Source organism: Manis javanica, chromosome 5 (assembly GCF_040802235.1).
Source record: "Manis javanica isolate MJ-LG chromosome 5, MJ_LKY, whole genome shotgun sequence".
Lineage (NCBI taxonomy): Eukaryota > Metazoa > Chordata > Mammalia > Pholidota > Manidae > Manis > Manis javanica.
In genome coordinates, this window is record NC_133160.1 from 19,825,088 (window position 1) to 19,843,414 (window position 18,327).

At 44.6% G+C, this 18,327-nt stretch overlaps 1 long non-coding RNA gene across 1 annotated transcript; it reads right to left on the minus strand.

Annotated features, from left to right (window-relative positions):
* Positions 1-5,219: 5,219 nt before the first annotated feature.
* On the minus strand, positions 5,220-6,563 carry LOC140849755 (uncharacterized). Its single transcript, XR_012131939.1, has 3 exons — positions 6,473-6,563; positions 6,279-6,403; positions 5,220-5,322 (listed from the first exon to the last, which is right to left on the minus strand). It is a non-coding gene; the product is annotated as an uncharacterized lncRNA (long non-coding RNA).
* Positions 6,564-18,327: the final 11,764 nt, after the last annotated feature.

Genomic DNA, 18,327 nt, shown 5'->3' on the forward strand with positions numbered 1-18,327 from the left:
TTGGCCCTGTCTCCATGAATCTACCTTTGGGGAGAAACTCTGAGACCAGGCATTCTTGGATTTGCAGCCTGCCTCCACCATATGGGGTGACTCTGTGACCTTGGTAAGTCCGAGGTCTTACCCTGAACTTCAATTTTTGTTGTTGTTCCACGGCCCAGTACTTGCCAGTACTGTGCTTACCCTTATTTAATCCTAAAAACTAAATTCCCATTTTACAGATGATGGAGCCAAGGCTCAAAGGAGTTAGGTGACTTGCCTAGGATCACACAGCCATGTGTAACCAGACTGCAGATAAAGCGCTGCGAGCCTTGCACATGGCCTATTAACCACTACATGCTATTTTCCTTTAGACAAGAAATAACCCATTTTCAAAGCATTGGGAGATCCCCATGCCACTGGGTGAGGGGACTCTTTCTCTTGGTCATTACTTAATATAGCAGCCAGTCGCACACTTTTGCTATGTTCTCTCTCTGCCCCTTTTCATTACCCCTCAACCAAACTCCTCACTTTATTCCTCCAACCCTTCACCAGCCCAAATTACAAACTCCTCCTCTTGGCCCTTGGCCAGCAGCTTCCCATCACCACATCATCACCTTCCAGCCACCCCACTTGACATCTTACTGCTTGCTCACATCCATGCCCCAAGGGGCCTAACCTGCCCCCAGGGAGGCTTATCCCCCAGCTCAAACTGTGGCTTTCAGGAAGAATTCTGATGCCCACTGCTAAGGCATGTTTCAAAAGGCTGAAGCTCAGATGGGGGCCAGAATGGAGCTGGGGTTTGGAAGTCATAAATATATTGGGGTTGCTGAGGCTGAGCCATAGAAGTGAGTGCGATCACTCAGGGAGAGTGGGTGGGGTGAGAAGGGCCGCAAACTGGGTCAGACCCCCGACTAAGGCTGGAAATGGAAAGAAGGAGATGGTGGCAGAATCCACCTTCAGGGTAGAGACCCTGAACTGGAGAGAGGAAGCCAGGTTCTAGGCAGCACAGGGGCTTGGATCAAGGCTCTCGGGGCAGAAATTCAGCTTGAACTAGTCAAGGCCAACAGGACAATGTATTGGCTCTTGGTACCTAAGAAAGCTTGACTGCCCCAGGGCAAAGCTGGGCAGTGGCACCTGTGGGCCTCAGGAATCAGGCACTAGGGGCGCAGCGGCTGCCAGGACCATCTCACCATCACGTGTTTCTTCTTTCCTCCTCTGACATTGTATCTGGACTCCTTCCACGTCGGGGAAAGCATGGCTATCTGTAGCTTCCAGATTTAAATCCCACAACTTGTACTTGGAAAGAGGTTGGCTCTGCCCCTAGGTTTAAAATCCCCATGGAAGGTTTCTGGTGGGTTTAGCTTTGGTCGGGTGTCCACCTCTGGCCACTGACTATGGCTAGAGGGGTGGAGCTAGGTAAAAACATGCCTGTTCCTTGGGAAACCATTTGGGTAGAGGAAGGAGGCATGGTAGGGTGGGGAAGGGAGGCAGGTGTGGTGGGATGAAAGTAGGCCCAACACAACAATGGACGTCCTTGACACCAAGAAATACCAACTCGGTATTAAGTCCAAGGAGGACCTCTTGGAAATGAAAACTACAGCGGTGGGAAGTCAGAGAGTTAAACAGAGCAAGGCTCAGGTTGAGTCAGAGAGTCCCAAACTGTGGAATGCACCCAAGGCTCAGCTTTATCATCTGCTGGCTATGTGGTAGGTAAGGCCCAGGTTGGGGTGGACATGTGGCACCTTCTGCCTGGTATGTCCTTCTCCTTCAGTAGCACCTGCTTCTCACTGCTATCAAGGCAATGAGATGCAGGATAACTTAATTGCTTGAGGTGTGAAAGGTCCACAGAGCCTTGGCCAAGGAAAAAGTCCCCTGCATAGGTCTACTGGGACTGATCTAGGGCCACAGAACCTCAGTCCCAACCATGATAACTCTTGCGACAGCATGTCAAGATATGGTGAGCACCATGACCCAGCACCTCCCTTCTCCTCCTGCAGATTCGGGAATGCAATTCCAAGACCTCAAAACCTACATAACCACCAGTGCTATGGGAACTGGATTTGGGCTAGTGGAGACCAATGAGTCTATTCTTAGGGTGAGTATGGAGCACAGAGGCTTCCACAGAGGCCAAAACATTCAGTAATGATAACAAACAGCCACAACCTGTGTAATATAGTGAGTACTAATTATGCATCCTGCACTATGCTAAACAGCCCTTTTTGTATATTTACCTTATTTTATCATCAAAGCCCTATGGTACCAGTGTTATTCTCATTCCCAGGAACTGAATCTCACAGACATTAAATGACTTGCCTAAGGCCACACAACAAGGAAGCAGCTGAGCTGGGACTTGAACCTGGCCCTCACTACAAAGCCCATACTCTCACCCTCAGCTTTATCTCTTCCACAAGCCTCAACTGGGAAAACTACCACTTGGCTTGGCATCCTCTTTATATCTTGTATCAGTAAGAATGCTTTGGCCTGCAAAAATGAAACCACCAACTTAACTGATTAACAAGGAGAAAAATGTATCCACTCAAAGATGGCTACAGGAATCATTAATTCAGTAGCCCTTCCGCCTTCCCACTGTGTCATCTTCAGGGTGTTAGTTTATCCACCTGGTCACAGCATGGCTGCCACAGCCCCAGACTTCATGCAGACATGACCACATCTTACAAAAGTTTCTTTCTCTTTCTGAGAACAAGGAAAACTTTCCCAGCCTTCCCAGAAGCCCTTGACAAAGCATTCCTTATAGTTCATTGGTCAGAACTGTTCTCATTCCTGTTTCCAAACCAATCACTCTCAAGGGAAATGGAAACTTCATGAATGGCTTGATAAAGCCCATGTCCATTTGTAGGAAGATGGATTATCCCCCTCAAAAAAATGGAAGTTCTGTTAGGACAAAGAGGGCAGTGACAGGTTTAGGGTAAGCAAACAAAGATGTATGCTACCCTCTCTTTTCTCTTCCTAGCCCCCAATGTCCTCTTTCTCTACCAGTTAATATTTTATTCATCCTTCAAGAATAAATTCAAATATCATCTCTTCTGGGAAGTTTTCCCTTACTTTTTCCCACCAGTGAAGAATTGCTTTCATCACTGTGCTTCCAAGGAACTTGGCATAAGCTCTGTACATCATTATGGAGAGAGGTCAGGCTTTCCAGTGATTGGGTCCAGGTTCAAATCCCAGGTCTGTCACGTCCTTCACAGGGAACGTGGGTATATTACTTCCTCTCTTCAAGCCTCAGCTTCCTCATCTGTAAAACTAAGCATTCCTTTTTAGGCAGTTTGGAGGATTAAGACAGCTCGTGGATCTGGGGTTATTATCAATAATCTCTTTAAAAGGGAGGGAGGGAGGAAGAAAAGAAACCATCAGGCTGGACAAGGCAAAACTCAACTCTCAGCAAGGAAAGCAAAAGTCATTCCAAGGTGCCAACCACACGGCCCCCTTCCCCGGGAGTTCCCCTCCCCCTGGCTCTCCCGAGAAAGTCATTTTTCATCCCCAAAGTCATTTGGTTTAGAGAGAAGGGGGAGATGCGGTGTAGGGTCTGTATTGTGCTTGCCCTGCCACCATCCATCACCCAGCCGACAGGAACTCACCTCCCACAAATAAAGTTATGACAAGCGTCCCCGACCCATTCTCTCAGCCATCGCCTCCCTGTTTCCATCATCTCTGACATTATAAGCCATCAGCCAAGCTGTTTGTCACGCCTCTGACAGGGCCCTGGCTCCGCGGGCAGGAGGGCTGTGCTAAGGTATAGCTGGACTTGAGGGTGGGTGTTCCGCCCCCACCCACAATTGGTGATCCTGTGCTATTTCACATGTGCTCCCAGAAATGGTTTCTCCGTTGAGAGCAGAGGTCCAGAGGTGGAGCAGAACTGGAGGGAAATGAACACTTGCTCATTTATCCATTCAGCAAACATTAGTAAATATCCAACTGTGCCTGAACCTGTGTTGGGCACAGCTGCAGCCACAAAGAGGAATCATACACCGTCCTTGCCCTTGAGCAGGGCCCAGTCCAGTGGGGGACTGGAAAATTAGTCATCTCAACAGACAGTGCCTGCACAACTGTGGCAGAGGCTGTCTAAGGGACTATGGGAGCACAGAGAAGGGTAGGAAAATAAAGAAGGCTTCCTGGAGGAGGTGGCATTTGAGCTGAGACCTGCAGGACAAGGAGAAAAGACATGTGAGAGGGCAGTGTGAGCAATGCCTTGAAAGGTCCCATTCCTTGAAAGGTCCTCCTTCTCTGCAGACTTGTCTACTTATAAGCCCCAAAGAACAGAGTAGAGTGGATGCTTGGGGAAGGGAAGGGGATTGTACACCAGGTAAATGGAATGGCATGTTTATTAGTTTCCTAGGGCTAAGGTAACAAATTACCAGAAACTTGGTGACCCAAAACAACAGAAATTTATTCTCTCACAGTTCTGAAGGCGTGAAGTCTACAATCAAGTGATAGGTTAGACTGATACTTTCTGAAGGTTCTGAGAATCCGTTTGGTGACACTTTCCTAGCTTCTGGTGATTTCAGGTGAGCAGTGGTGTCCCTTGGCTTATCCATGCATTACTCCAATCTCTGCCACTGCTGATTTCACATGGCCTTCCCCTCTGTGTCTTTGTCTCAGACCTTCTTTCTAGGACCCCTGCCATTGGGTTTAGAGCCCACTATTAAAGATTCTATTAACTAATAAATCCATATTTGCAGGTAGAGGTTAGGACTTAGATCTTTTCAACCCCGTACGGACCCAGAGGCAAGAGAGTATGGCACATTCAGGGAACAGAGTGGCTAACTGTGGCTGGAACACTGAGTCTAGGCCAAGTTCATATCCCATCTCTGCCACTAATAAACTAGATGACCTAGACCAAGTCCTTTAAGTTCTCTGAGCCCCAGTTTCCTCACCTGCAATGTGAATTGCCCACTGGACCTCTCAGGACTTTGGTGAGACTGAAACATCATCATTCTATTAAAGGGCCAGCTCCTCCATGGGAGTATATCCATCAGAGACCTTTTAGTTGCAAGAGACAGAAATCAACCCACACTGGCATGCATAAAAAGAAGAGCTATTAGCTTATGTAGTTAAAAAGACCAGGAATAGAACTGCTTCAGGCTCTGCTGGACTCAGGGGCCCAGATATTACATTCAGGATCCAGTTTCTTTCCACCTACTCTCTTGTTTTGTGCTGTGCTGTTTCATTTTGGGTTTCCCACAGTGGTGCTTTATGTTCAGTACCTGCCTTGGGCCTTGAATCTGCTCTCTTCCCTGGTGCACTCTGCTCTGTGGTTTGAGGCTGACCGGCATGGACTGCATCAGCAAGCTCCTTTGCTTGCCCCTGGCTACCAGTATAGTTGGGCTAATGGGAAGCAATGGCAGGCAATCAGAGGGAGGGAGAAAACGAAGGTAGATTATTTCTCACTCCCAGGTTCCTCCTCATCAGCTCCCTCTACAAAGGGCCCCAGCTCCTGTCAGTAGCTCTCTCTTGAAGCCACAGCTACTCTCCCTGGATTCTAGTAACTACAACCTGCTCTTGACCTTCAGGCCGAGGGGTGCTAAAAGCCTCCCCCTCTATTCCTAGCCCAGAGGAACTGCACCATCCTTTGAGGGATTCCCTTAACACTGTTGACACCTTTGTAAACAGCCCTTTTGTTATACTCTCCTGAGATTACAGTTTGAGGACCTGTATTTCTTTTAAGGACCTTGTCTGATACACCCCACAGCACTTGGCTCGACCTGACCCTCCACTCCAAGTGGTACATAGCCCCACGTGGTAGCTGTTACACTGGCAGTCCTCAATGAACCAGGCCTCCTATATTCCAGCCCTTGGGAGTCCCCTCCTACATTGCATGCAAGGGTTGACCACGTGACTTGCTTTGCCCAATGGAATATTAGCATATGTGATACAAGGAGAGGCTTCATAAGCACAGGTACAACATCTGTGCTCCATGTCTTGGAATGCTGCCTCTTGGAATTCCCCTGCCATGCTCTGAGGAAGTCCAGGCTATCTTGTTGAAGAGCGGGATCCATGTGGAGAGATCCAGGAAGATCACATGCCATATGCGAAAAAAGGCTACTCAGAGAACTGAGATACCCCAGCTGACAGTCACCACAAAGGTTCCAGACCCTGAGAGAGGCCTTTATAATAAAGGGGCATGGAGGTCTGCCCTTGTGGGGTAGGGTATTTAACATTAACATTGTTTAGAATTGCCAGCATCCAGTTGTGATAAAAAGTACATTGACTTTGGTCAGTGTTATCATTTTTAAGCTGTCTGCAAAAAGTACTCCTCCTTATTGCCTGCAGACCTCTCCCACCTCCTTGCACCCTACGCCGCCACTCTGTTGTTTCTTGGCCCTTCCAGTCCGGCCACAGCTGAATGCAGTCAGTCACATGAGTGATCCCAGTCAACACTGTATGGAACAGAAGCGCCCCAGTCAACCTGCAGAATCATGAGAAATAAATCATTGTTGCCCTAAGCCACTAAGTTTTGGGGTGGTTTGTTACTCACCGATGAATAACTGAAGCATCCAGCAGCTCCAGTTCTAAAGGGCTGCAGGTTTAAGTGCAGCTAGAAACAGACTTTTCTGGCAGCTCCTGAGAAAGTCCTGGAATTCACTCTGATTGGTTCCCCTTTGTTTATGTGCCCCTCTGAGCCAATTGCCTGCCAGAGCAATGTGATGCACTGATTGGCTGAGCCTGTGGAGCAGGAGGTGTAGCCCCACTTGGACCACGTGGACTTGGAGTAGGGGAGGGGAGGGTCCTAAAGGCCAAAGAGGGAAAAGGAATGCTAAGGATATCTGGTGGAGTGAAGCTCAGGGAAAATTATCCTTGGTTCTCCTCATCTAGCTACCATTTGCACCTATAAGAAATAAATAAAAATAGATCCTCAGCGCAAAGGACCCTTACTTCAGAGTGAGGATACCATAAAACTTTGGACAGACCTGGCTTCTGACTTCCTCTTTGGAAGCTGCTTTGGGCAAGCTGTTCAACCTCAGGGAACTCATCTGTGAAACAGGTTTGTTAATCCTCCCCAGGTGGGTTGTGGTGGGGATTCAATCACATCATGGCTGTTGTGATTGACAAAAAGAGGGGCGGCCAGCAAGGAAGGGCTTGCTGCCCAGGGTGGGGTGTGTGGGTAGCAGACAGCCTCCAGCTGTCAGCTCTTTCAGGCGTGCCCTCCGCTGCAGTGTGTGTGTGGCCCTAGGGCGCACATTTCCCAGGGCAGCCTGCATCTGGTGACTAGTAGGGGTTTAAAGGCTTGGCCATTTCAGCCAATGCAGGCAATCCTGCCAGACAGATGTCATTCCAGAGCGCACTGCCGGGTTGGCTGAGGCTTTGTAGAGCCTGTATCAGTTGACTTTTCTGCATGGCCAATCCTACTTTCTCCCTTTCCTTTCACAGGTGTTGAGCCCTAATAAAGATCCTGCATCCCAAACTCCGCTTATGGAGATTCCAGTCTGTGGTGATGTTTCAAATGCTAGATCCAGCATCTGGCCCTCAGTAGGCAGTTGGTCAAGGTTTGCTGAATGAAAATTGGCTCCTTGCTGGAGAGAATGAGGAAAGGGAAAGAGGAGGGGCAGGTGAGGGAGGGTGGTGTGGGGACTGCCAGGTGTTAAGCAGCTGTTGTCATGGAAGAGACCTGCAGGCTGGCAGAGGCAGCTTCTTCCTTGGAGGGAGAGGACGGTCTCTCTGGGGCACCCTCTCTGCCCCCAAGCATCTGCAGCCCCTGCTTGCCAAGCAAGTGGATCAACTATAAATGAGGCCTCACATGTCCGAGCAGGCCTGGAGATGGGCAATTCGGGGCTTTCCTACAGGATGGCCCCCGCCCCAGGTGGCCTGTTTAGGATGGCAGAGAACACTCAAGTCCTAAAGCAGAAGACTCCCTTTCCTTTTCGTAGAATCTTAAGTGTTCAAGAACCTTAGAAGGAAAGAATCGGCATTTCAGGGCTATGGTCACAAAACTGCAAATGACTCTAGAGTCTTAGAGCCAGGGAATCTCCAGCGTAAAGGATCCCAGTATTTTCCTGCCACAGAGGTCCAGGAAGGCTATTCATTTGAGCTTTTCTTTCTCTCTTGAACTCTTCAGTGCAGACCTGAACCATGTGGCCTGGAGGCTCCGACCACCTTCCTCTAGGCAGGGCAGGCAAACCCCTAGGCTGTGGAGTCAAGGGTGCATGGGAAGAAATCAGACCCTACCTGGAGGGGGCCCTTAGGTGGAAAAGAGTCACAGCTGCAAAGAGCAGTGCGTAGGGATGCAATTAGGAGCAGTAGCTGTGTGGGAGGGGACCGTCTTTAGGAAAGTGAGTATTTCAAATGAGATAACACACATAAACACCTGACAGGCACATTGTGGATACTCACTAAATGTTACTTTGCTTCCCTTTCTCTTCTCACAAATCTCCGTTCCTTATATTTGCACACAATCCACATTCATACTGAGGAGTTGTGGGAAAATAAAAGGTTATCTGGAAGAGAAATACTGGGCCAATTCCCCCCACCCCAAAAAAAAATCACCTATCACAATGTATGAGGACATGTGTTCAATATCTGCCAGGATTCTTTGCTATGGGAGCAGGAGGATGGATGACTGATTGCAGAGAGAAACTCAGGTCATGGATATTTGAACTGGGTTTTGAGAATTAAAGAGGAGTTTACCAGGCAGAGAAGGTGATAGTGGGATGAGGTGAATTCCACATATTTTCTGTGCCTGTTATATGAATTGCTAAGGTCTCCCCTGACTTTCTAGTCCATCAGAGATGAATTGAAGCAGCTACCACCCACTACAACTTTACAAATGGAATAACTGATGGACGTGAGTGTATCTGTACAATCTTCACATTATTTCCTCTTCTAAAATCCCCAAGCCAGTAATATAAATGGAACATGTCCTAAGCCAAGTTAGACCTTGATATAGCGAGTTTTCAAGAGTCAAGGACCAAAATGAGGAAAATAAGGGAGTTTTGATAAAGCTAAATTTATTTCACTTCAAAGGACTGTTTTTAGTCTGAGATCAGGCAGAGGTAGTGTTGCCAGGCCAGAAGCAGGGTCACTTGGTGGACTTTGGAATCATGATGGAGCCACGGGGGAGCTGGAGACTTGGAAGACATACAGCCACTGCTGGATTTGCTGCCCAAGTCTTCTCTCTTCCTCCATATCTCCCTACAGTGCCTCCTATTGACCAAACCCAGTTAGAAGTCAGTCATCCCCGGAATATGAAAATGAAGCCTGCAGAGGTTACCCCCCTGCAATACAGAGTTGGGTGGCAGAAGAGTGAAGACTGGCGTTGGCCAGTAAGCAGGTGATACTGTGTGAGAAGTCTTAGGATCGTGTAGGAGCATGGTGCTGAAACACAAGAGTCGTGGCTTGCCAGGAAAAAAAATCAGAAAATGAGAGGTCAATGGGAGCTTGACTTTGAAGGATGAGCAGGAGTTTGCTAAGCATCAAGGTAGAGAGGTGCATTTTGAGCAGTGAGGATAGTGTAGCCAAAGATGTATCAGTTAAGGATGTTTGGGCTGCAAGCAACAGAAAATTCCCACCCCCAGGCCTTTGCTCTTGCTTGTCCCTCTGCTTAGGATGCTCTTCCCCCTCATCCTGATCCAAATTCTTCTTCTTGCCCCAAATTCCACCCCTTCATTCACCTTACCCTAAACCCAGAGCTGGAAACCACCTAACACCCCCTCGTGGCCTTGGCATTTGCTGATGTGCCAGTGACTTACCTTCCTTCTTCATCTTTCCAGCCAGGAGCTCCTGGAAGGAGGGGGTTGCATTTCCTTCACTTCTGTTCATTCTAAAAGCCAACACTGGCTCAGACACCTAGGGATTAATGAATACACATTGAATGAATGAATGAATGAATGAATGAACGAATGAATGAATGAGTTGATAAATACATTCATGCCATTCCCTCTGCTTGGTCTACCTCCCACTACATCTGCCATAACAACATCCCTTTATATTGAGTTTATGTACCAGCTTCCATGCAAGATTACATAAGGGACCTCACTGAATCCTCCCTAGCAGTACAATAGGCGACCACCATTATCATCCTGATTTTACAGAGGAGGAAACTGAGGCTCATGAAAGTTAAGTAACTTGCTAAAGCCATCCAACACTCACGAGGCAAAACCAAGATTGAGGTTTGGGTATTAGCTGTGTGAACTTGGGAAATCATTTCAAGACTTTGAGCAGCACTCACTTCAAGCCCAGGCTCTTGACATCTTCCCACGCCAGCCACAGTTAACCCTTCTGTGCTCCATCACAATCAGAAATAACAATAAAAATAATCATAGCATCTCATGTTAACTAGGAGTTTATCATGTGTCAGGTACTGGGCTCAACACTGTACTTTTTACACTGAAATCCTTTGAATCACTTTACACTGAAGTCACTGAATTCTCACAGCAACCCTGAAAGGTGGATATTCTTATCTTCAGTTGCAGATAAGAGAACAGAGGCTCAAGAATCAGTCAGTCAAGAAGTCAACAAATATTTGCCAAATATCTCTTCTGTCCTGGGCATTGCTAGATGCTGGAACAAAGGGATGACCAGGACAGCCATGGGACCTGCCTCCATGGAGCTGGCAGGCTATTGGGAGAAACAGATCCTGAAAAAATAATAGAAACAATTTTGTGGACACCCGCATCCAGGTTGTAATAGCGGGTAACCTAGCCTGCAGGGCTAGAGAAGGCTTCCAGGAAGAGGTGACAGTTAAGCTGAGGGTGAATGATGAGCAGGCATTATATAGATCCCTTGTCACAAACTCTCACCTCCACTGGGGACTGTGATACAGTGCTCGGCATGTTGCACGTCCAGCTAGGGCCAATCTCCTAGCATCCTCTGAAGGCCCCACCTCTGACCATGGAAACACTCTTGGCTGGGATGGTGGGCCTGGCAGTACCTTCTGGGCCACAGTTGATGAGAGATTCCTGCCAGGACCAGATCATCTGGAATGCGTTCAACCTCAGCACAAGCCAGTGCCTTCAGGAACAGCCCGGAGGGTACTGAGGCTTGTCCTTCAGGGCCCCTGGCTGCCTGGAGCCTTGGCAGACAGTCAGGAGGAGGCGGCTGTGAGGGAAAGACAAAGAGAATTAGATTTCTATTTTGCTCCTGGTTCCCTGTTTCCAATCCAGATGCCTTCAGATCTAATTCCGAATAAATAATTGTACTGAGTAACCCAGGTCCCTTGGTGATTAAGTAAACACGCCAAGGCGGTGGAAATTGAATTAGTGCCGTGTGCTCAGCCATTATTACCCGCCCCTTTCATGAATATTAATGAGGGGTTATTAAGAAATGTAAATGATGCCTGGGGTTGGGAATGGAGGGGTTCAGGGTGAGAGGACAGACCGTTCAGAAGGCAGCATGATTGAAGGCATTTAAAAAAATTATGTCAGATTTTTCTCTTCCACACCGTGGCAATGTTTCCGAACGCTTCATTTTTATTAAAACGAGGGTAGGGGAACAAATTTTAATTCGTTGGATAAAATTAGCATTTTCCAAGCAGCTTGGCGGCAGCAAGGACATATTTTGCCAGAAAATGGACATTTGGGGTGGAGCGGTGTGGGGTTGGGGGAGCCGTGGCTGATGAACGATTAGTTCTCTCAGTTCATCTCCAGGCAAGGGAGTAAACAAATTAATCTCTGGATGGGAAGCAGCCTAGAAGAAGATGGAAGCCTGGAGGATCCAGCCGTGTCTTTCCTAGGAAGCCAGGAGGTGTGACTGAGGCCTCGGATCACCTTTGCCGCTGGCCAGAGAGGTTAGGCACTTGTCTGAGGTCATACAGCGAGGTAGGGTGCTCCTGCTGGGTTCTGTGGGCAAGGTGAAAGCTGGGAATGGGGCTGTGTCTCCCAGATAGGCTTAGGGCAGAGACGCAGCCTTTCCTTCCCCTCCCTCTCACTCGACCTCCAGGACCCTCTGGCTGTCTCATTTCTGTGGCCCCAGCTTTCGCCCTCACCATTCCTTCCCAATCTGTGCTGCCAGGTACATCTCCCCACTTTCACTACAACCTATTTCTCTTCTGCAACCTTCAATGGCTCACTATTGCCCTTAGACTAAAGATCAAACTCCTCCAGACATTCAAGTCCCTCCAGGATGTGCCCACAATCCATTTTTCCAGTTTAAGCTCCCACCACTCCTTGCAGCTGCAAATCAGTTGCCTTTAGAAAGGGGAAAAGGGGAGAAGGAAGTTGGAAAGACAGGAAAGAAGAGAGCAAGTAAGACAGAGAGGAAGAAAGGGAAGGAGGAAGGAAGACAAACTAATGTTAAGTATCAAAATATTCCAGATTTGCTAAATATTTTACATAATGATGATGACGATGGTTATAGTAATTGCTAACATCTACTGAGCATTCTATTGAGTGCTCACTCTATGCCAGCCACTGGCTTAACACGGCTTAATCCTCCTGTTGTTCCTGGGAGGTAGGTATTGTTATCTCCATTTTACAGAGGTGGAAACAGACATCACACATATCATAAATAGCAAAACCAGCCCACTAGACAGCAAAACCTGAATTGTTAACTATTGCACCCCCCATCTCACATGCAAGGAGATGGGCGAGACAGGAGGCTCAGTGAGGTTAAGGGTTTTGTCCTACAAGTACCTCAAAGAAACAAGCAGGCAGAAACAAGAGGAATCAAAATTTTCGAAGCCAGCCTTGTTCCACCTTCATAAGCACCACTTCTAGAGAATACAGGTAAAATGTGCCGAACGGCCTGACCCTGCTTCCTGCAGTCGATGGTGTTAGGCACCCCAGAGGAAGCTCAGAGGCTCGCAGAGACCCAGCTCAGCCATGTCCCAACAACGTCCACACAGGAAGCCTGCAGGTTAGCCCTGCTGTTTCCCACACATGTCCTTGCCCAGGGCCATGAGCCTGAGGCCTGCAGAACGAAGCCTAGTTGAGTTGTGAGGCCCAGGGACTGAGCACCCTATACTCTGGACAGGAAAGAGTGAATATGAGTCAAACTCATACATTTTAAAGACTTCTTCAGCATGCCTCGCTCCACACGCTTGCAGGAATAAAGGCTGACAGGTGCCGCTGAGTTAATCAGAGTGGATAATAGAGGGAAAGACAGGAATCACTAGCCAAATTGCAGCAGAGAAAAATGGGGCAAAATCATGAAACATGAGTCAGAAGTGTCCAATTAAACTATGATGATGTTTAAAGGGCAAGAACCACATCCTCAGCCCCTTGGAAATTCTAATGTAACAGTTACCATAGGGATGTGTGGACCTATGAGGTACAATGAGCTACATGAGATATTTACATGAGATACACATGGTACGTGAGATAATTTCTGGCAGGACACAGACTTTTTAAATTTAAATAGGCATACTTAATGTGTGTTAGAAAAAGTATAATTAACACATAAAACCTGTGATTTGGTGTATATCATTGCAGGGATGAGTCTAAATTTCACCCAAAGAAGCTATTTAATTGCTAGTCAAAAATGTTTCTTCAAATACTATAGATAGAAGATGAATGTGGCAAAAAAAACATGAAGTTGGCACTTCCGTGACTAAAGGTTGGGACCAACATCCTGGTTTCTTATTGCTCGAAGCAGGTCTGTGGATCAGCAGTGTCAGAATCACCCAAGAGCTTGTGAGAAGCGTCGAATCTCAAGACCCTCCCTAGACCTACTGAATCAGTATTTGCATTTCAACAAGATTCCCTGGTGATTCATATACATGTTCAAATATACTTTATTTTAAAAACACTGATCTAATTTATGTGAGGACAATGAAGACTTTTTCAGACTCAGTCACACAAGAGCACTGGACTGGGAGTCCACTCCAACCATGAGACTCTATGAACATAAAGAGTGTGCAGTCCTGTAATTGCAGAATAGAAAACTGAGGCCCAGACAGGGCAAGTTCAAGATTGCAACATATGAATGTATCAATGTTGGGACCAGTCCACATCTTCAACATCTTGGCTGGCGCAGGAGGGAAATTCTGACAACAAAATTATTGTCAAAGTGTGATGTGGCTTTTAAAAAAGTGATTATTAAAGATACCACAAGGAAAGAAAACTATAGACCAATACTTTTGTGACTATAGATGCAAAAGTCCTCAACAAAATACTAGCAAAGCAAATCTAGGGACATGTAACATATAATTCACTATGACCAAGTGAGGTTATCCCAGGAATACAAGGTTGGTTTAATACATGAAAACAATATAGTATCAATAATATTTTATTAATTTATTCTATTGATAATGTCATAAAAATACAATAAAGGGCAAAACCACATAATCATCTCAATAGATGCAGAAATGCGTTTGATAAAATCCGACACCTTTTCATGATAAAAATATTCAATGAACTAAGAATAGAAAAGAATTTCCTCAATTTGATAAAGGCCATCTACAAAAAACTACACCTAACATACTTAATGTGATCAAATGCATATCCCCTAAGATTAGGAACAGGGTAAGGATGTCTGCTCTCACCATTTTTATTCAAGATTATGTTGGTGGTTCTAGCCATGGCAATTAAGAAAAATAAATAAACAAATAAATAAAAGGCCTCCAGACTGGAAAGGAAGAGATAAAATTATCTCTGTTTACAGATGACATGATCTTGTATATAGTAAATCCTAAGGAAGCCATAATTTTAAAAAAACTATTAGAACTAATAAATAAACTCAGCCAGTTCACAAGATACAACAAAATTTTTAGAAGTTAAATTGTATTTACATACACTAGCAATAAACAATCCAAAAAAGAATTAAAAAACAATTATATTTACAATAACAGCAAAAGAATAAATCCTTAGTAACAACTGTAACAAAAGAAATATAAAACTGTTACTCTGAAAACTACAAAATACTGTTGAAAGAAATTTAAAAAGACTTAATAAATGGAAAAATATCCTATGTTCATGTATCAGAAGACTTGATATTGTTAAAATGGCAATACTCCCCAAATTGGAATACAGATTCAATGCAATTCCTATTAGAATTCCAGCTTGGTTTTTTTTTTACCAGAAAATGGCAAGCAAATTCTAAAATTCATATGGAATAGCAAAAGGCCTCAAATAGCCAAAACAATCTTGAAAAAGAAGAACAAAATCAGAGGAGTCACACCTCTTGATTTCCAAACTTACTACAAAGCTACAGTAATCAACACAGTGTGGTACTGGATAGATGAAGAAATCAATGAAACAGAATTGAAAGTACAAAAACAAACACTTACATAAATGATAAATTGACTTTCAACAAATGGTGCCAATGGGAAAGGATCATCTTTCCAACAAGTGATGCTGGCACAGCTGGATATCCACATCCAAAGTAATGAAGTTGGACCCCTACCTCATGCCATATGTAAAAATTGACTCAAAATTTGCCCTAATTTTAAGAGCTAAAACTATAAATCTCTCAGAAGAAATCAAGGAGCAAATCTTTATCACCTAGGCAATAGTCGCTGAGATATATCACCAAAAGCACAAGGAACAAAAGAAAAAAATAGATAATTAACTTCATCAAAACTAAAAACATTGGTACTATAGATGATACAATTAAGAAAGTGAAAGGACACCCATAGAATGGGAGAAAATATTTGTAAATCATGTATCTGATAAGGGACTTGGATCCCAGAACCTGTGACTATATTAGGTTAGATGATAAGAAGAGTTAAGTTTGAAGGTGGATTAAGATTATCAATCAACTGACTTTGAAATATAGGGAGGTTAATTTGGATTATCCTTTGCGCTTCGTGTAATCGCAAGGGACTTTAAAAATTAGAAGAGGGAATCTGAGGAGAGAACCAGAGAGATGATATAGTGAGAAGGACGGGCCCCAGCGGTGATGGCTTTGGACAGGGACGAGGAGCACCATGAGCTAAGGAATGCAGCTCCAGAGACTGGACAAGGTGAGGAAGTACATTCTCCCCTAGACCCTTCGGATAGGAACACAGCCCTGCTGACAACCTTGATCTTAGCTCCATGAGATGTGTCAGACTTCTCATCTACAGAAATGCAAGGCAATACATTTGTGTTATTTTAAGCCACTAAATTTGTGGTGATTTGTTGCAGCAGCAGTTGAAAACTAATACATATGGTATGTGAGTTATATCTCAATAAAGCTGTTTAAAAGATGATTAATCTCTTAGGCTGCATAAATAGAAGTATGATATCTAGACTGAGGGAGGTGAGAGTCTCCTTGCCATCTGAGTCCAAAACTTATGTCTCAATGCCGCACTATAAGAGGAATGTGGAAAAATCATGGTGGGTCTAAAGAGAGGTCCCTATGATGATAAAAAGACTTGAGATGATGTTGGGTGAGGAATCATCAAGGAACTTGCGTGTGGTCAATCTGGAGAAAGAAGGCTTGAAAATCACCACCTGCCTCATCCTGAAGGCTCCTGTGGGGCAGTGAGGTGGGGGTGCACTCACAAGGGCATGAGAAGGCAGATCTAGGGACAGTGGAGTTACCTACAGAGTTCAGTTTAGGATGAAAATAAATTTGCTTCTTCTTTGTTTAAAAAAAAACATTTTATTTCATCCACAATACATTTTTACTTAGGAAAATTAGAAAATACAGATAAGCAAGAAGAAAAAAACAAATACTCACTTAACACATTGCAAGTTATTAATGTTTCCAGTGGCCCTACTCTGGAAAGGTAAAAACCATACCTGTCTTTCATTGTTTTATTACCAGAGTCTAATTCAAGGTAAATGATCACTGAATGCTTGTTGAATGAATACATAGTGCACACACATATTTTTACTTTACAAAAATGGGATCCTACCTTACATATTGCTTTATAACCTTCTTTTCCCCCATTACCAATATATTATGAGCTTCTTTCCAGTTCAATAAACATACATTTACATTAGGGATGTAATAGATACTGCCAGACTGCAAATAGAATTCAGGGGTTCTGTGAATTTGAATGGGAAAAAATTATATCCTTATTTTCACTAATCTCTAACTGAAATTTCTCATTTTCTTCAGCTTGAATGTAGGTAAAAAGCCATAGTAGCATTAGCAGAATCTGTGGCTTCCCCGCCAATAGTGATCACAGATATTTTCATATCAAATGACCACTGTAGCACTTACCTCGAAATGCTGTATACACTCATCACTATTTTGAAATTACAATGGTCATTACAGCTTCCACTACATCTTATTAGTGAATATGTTAATAAAGAAACATGTATATTAGTATATCTGAAATTTAAAAACATTTCCGTAATTGTATTTTAATGCCATTGGTCTCTTGGAAAGCTTAAACATCTTATTTTATGTGTTTAGAACTATTATTCTGAAAAAAGATCTACGGGCCTCATCTAAAAGGTCCATGGCACCACAAAGATGAGGAAGCTCTCATCTACACTATCACCTTTTCTCTTAATTTTTTATTCTGAAAAAACTTTAAATTTACAGAAAATCTGCAAAAATAATATATGTACTCCTCAGCCACATTCCCCTAATGTCAACATGTTACATAATTATAGAATAATTATTGAAGGCCACAAATTAACCTTGGTACAATGTTATTAAGTAATCTGTAGATCCTTTACAATTTTGCCAGTTTTTCCACCATGCAATGTCCTTTCTCCCCAGGATGTAATCCAGGGTCATATACGGTACCTATTTGTTGAATCTCCCTGGTTTCCTCCAGTCTGTGATGATTTCTCAGTTTTTCCTTGTCTTTCATGACCTTAACACTTTTGAGAATTAATGGTCAGTTAACTTGTAGGCTGTCCATCAGTTTGGTTTGTCTGATACCTTCTCACAATTAGACTGAGTGTATGCATTTATGCATTTTTGACAAGAATAACACAGGGGTGATATTGTGCCCTTCTCAGAGCATCTTATCAAGGGTACATGTGTTGATATGTCTTAACTCCCATACGTGATGACTGCGGAATATTCATTATATATTTAAATGGATGTAACATAATTTACTTAGTCGGTCACCTTCCAATGGATTTCTAGCTTATTTTCCATTAAGAGCTGTTACAAACAGCACTACAATGAACAAAGAATTTCTGTGTGATGGGCAGAGCTGCCTAGAGAAGCAAGCAGCCACTAGGAGCAGTGATGAATATTCTAGAGGCAAGCAACAGCTGAGTGATATCAGAGGCTACTCCCAAATGGTGTCTGGGGACCTGGAACACTAACAAAATGTGTAGGGGCAATAATAATGGATGTTCCCCTCACCTGCACCTCTACCCAGTCACCTCATTTGCAAGGTGGGGCCTTAGCCCAAGTGGAGGGCGAAAACTCCCCAGAATGGACCAGGCCTGGTTAGTATTCTGAGCTCCCTGCTCTGCTGATGGCTAATTGCCCCTAAGAACTGAGATCATCCGAGAGGAAAATTCAAGGTGGCCTAACCTTTGCTGGGCTGATTGAGCCAGCCAG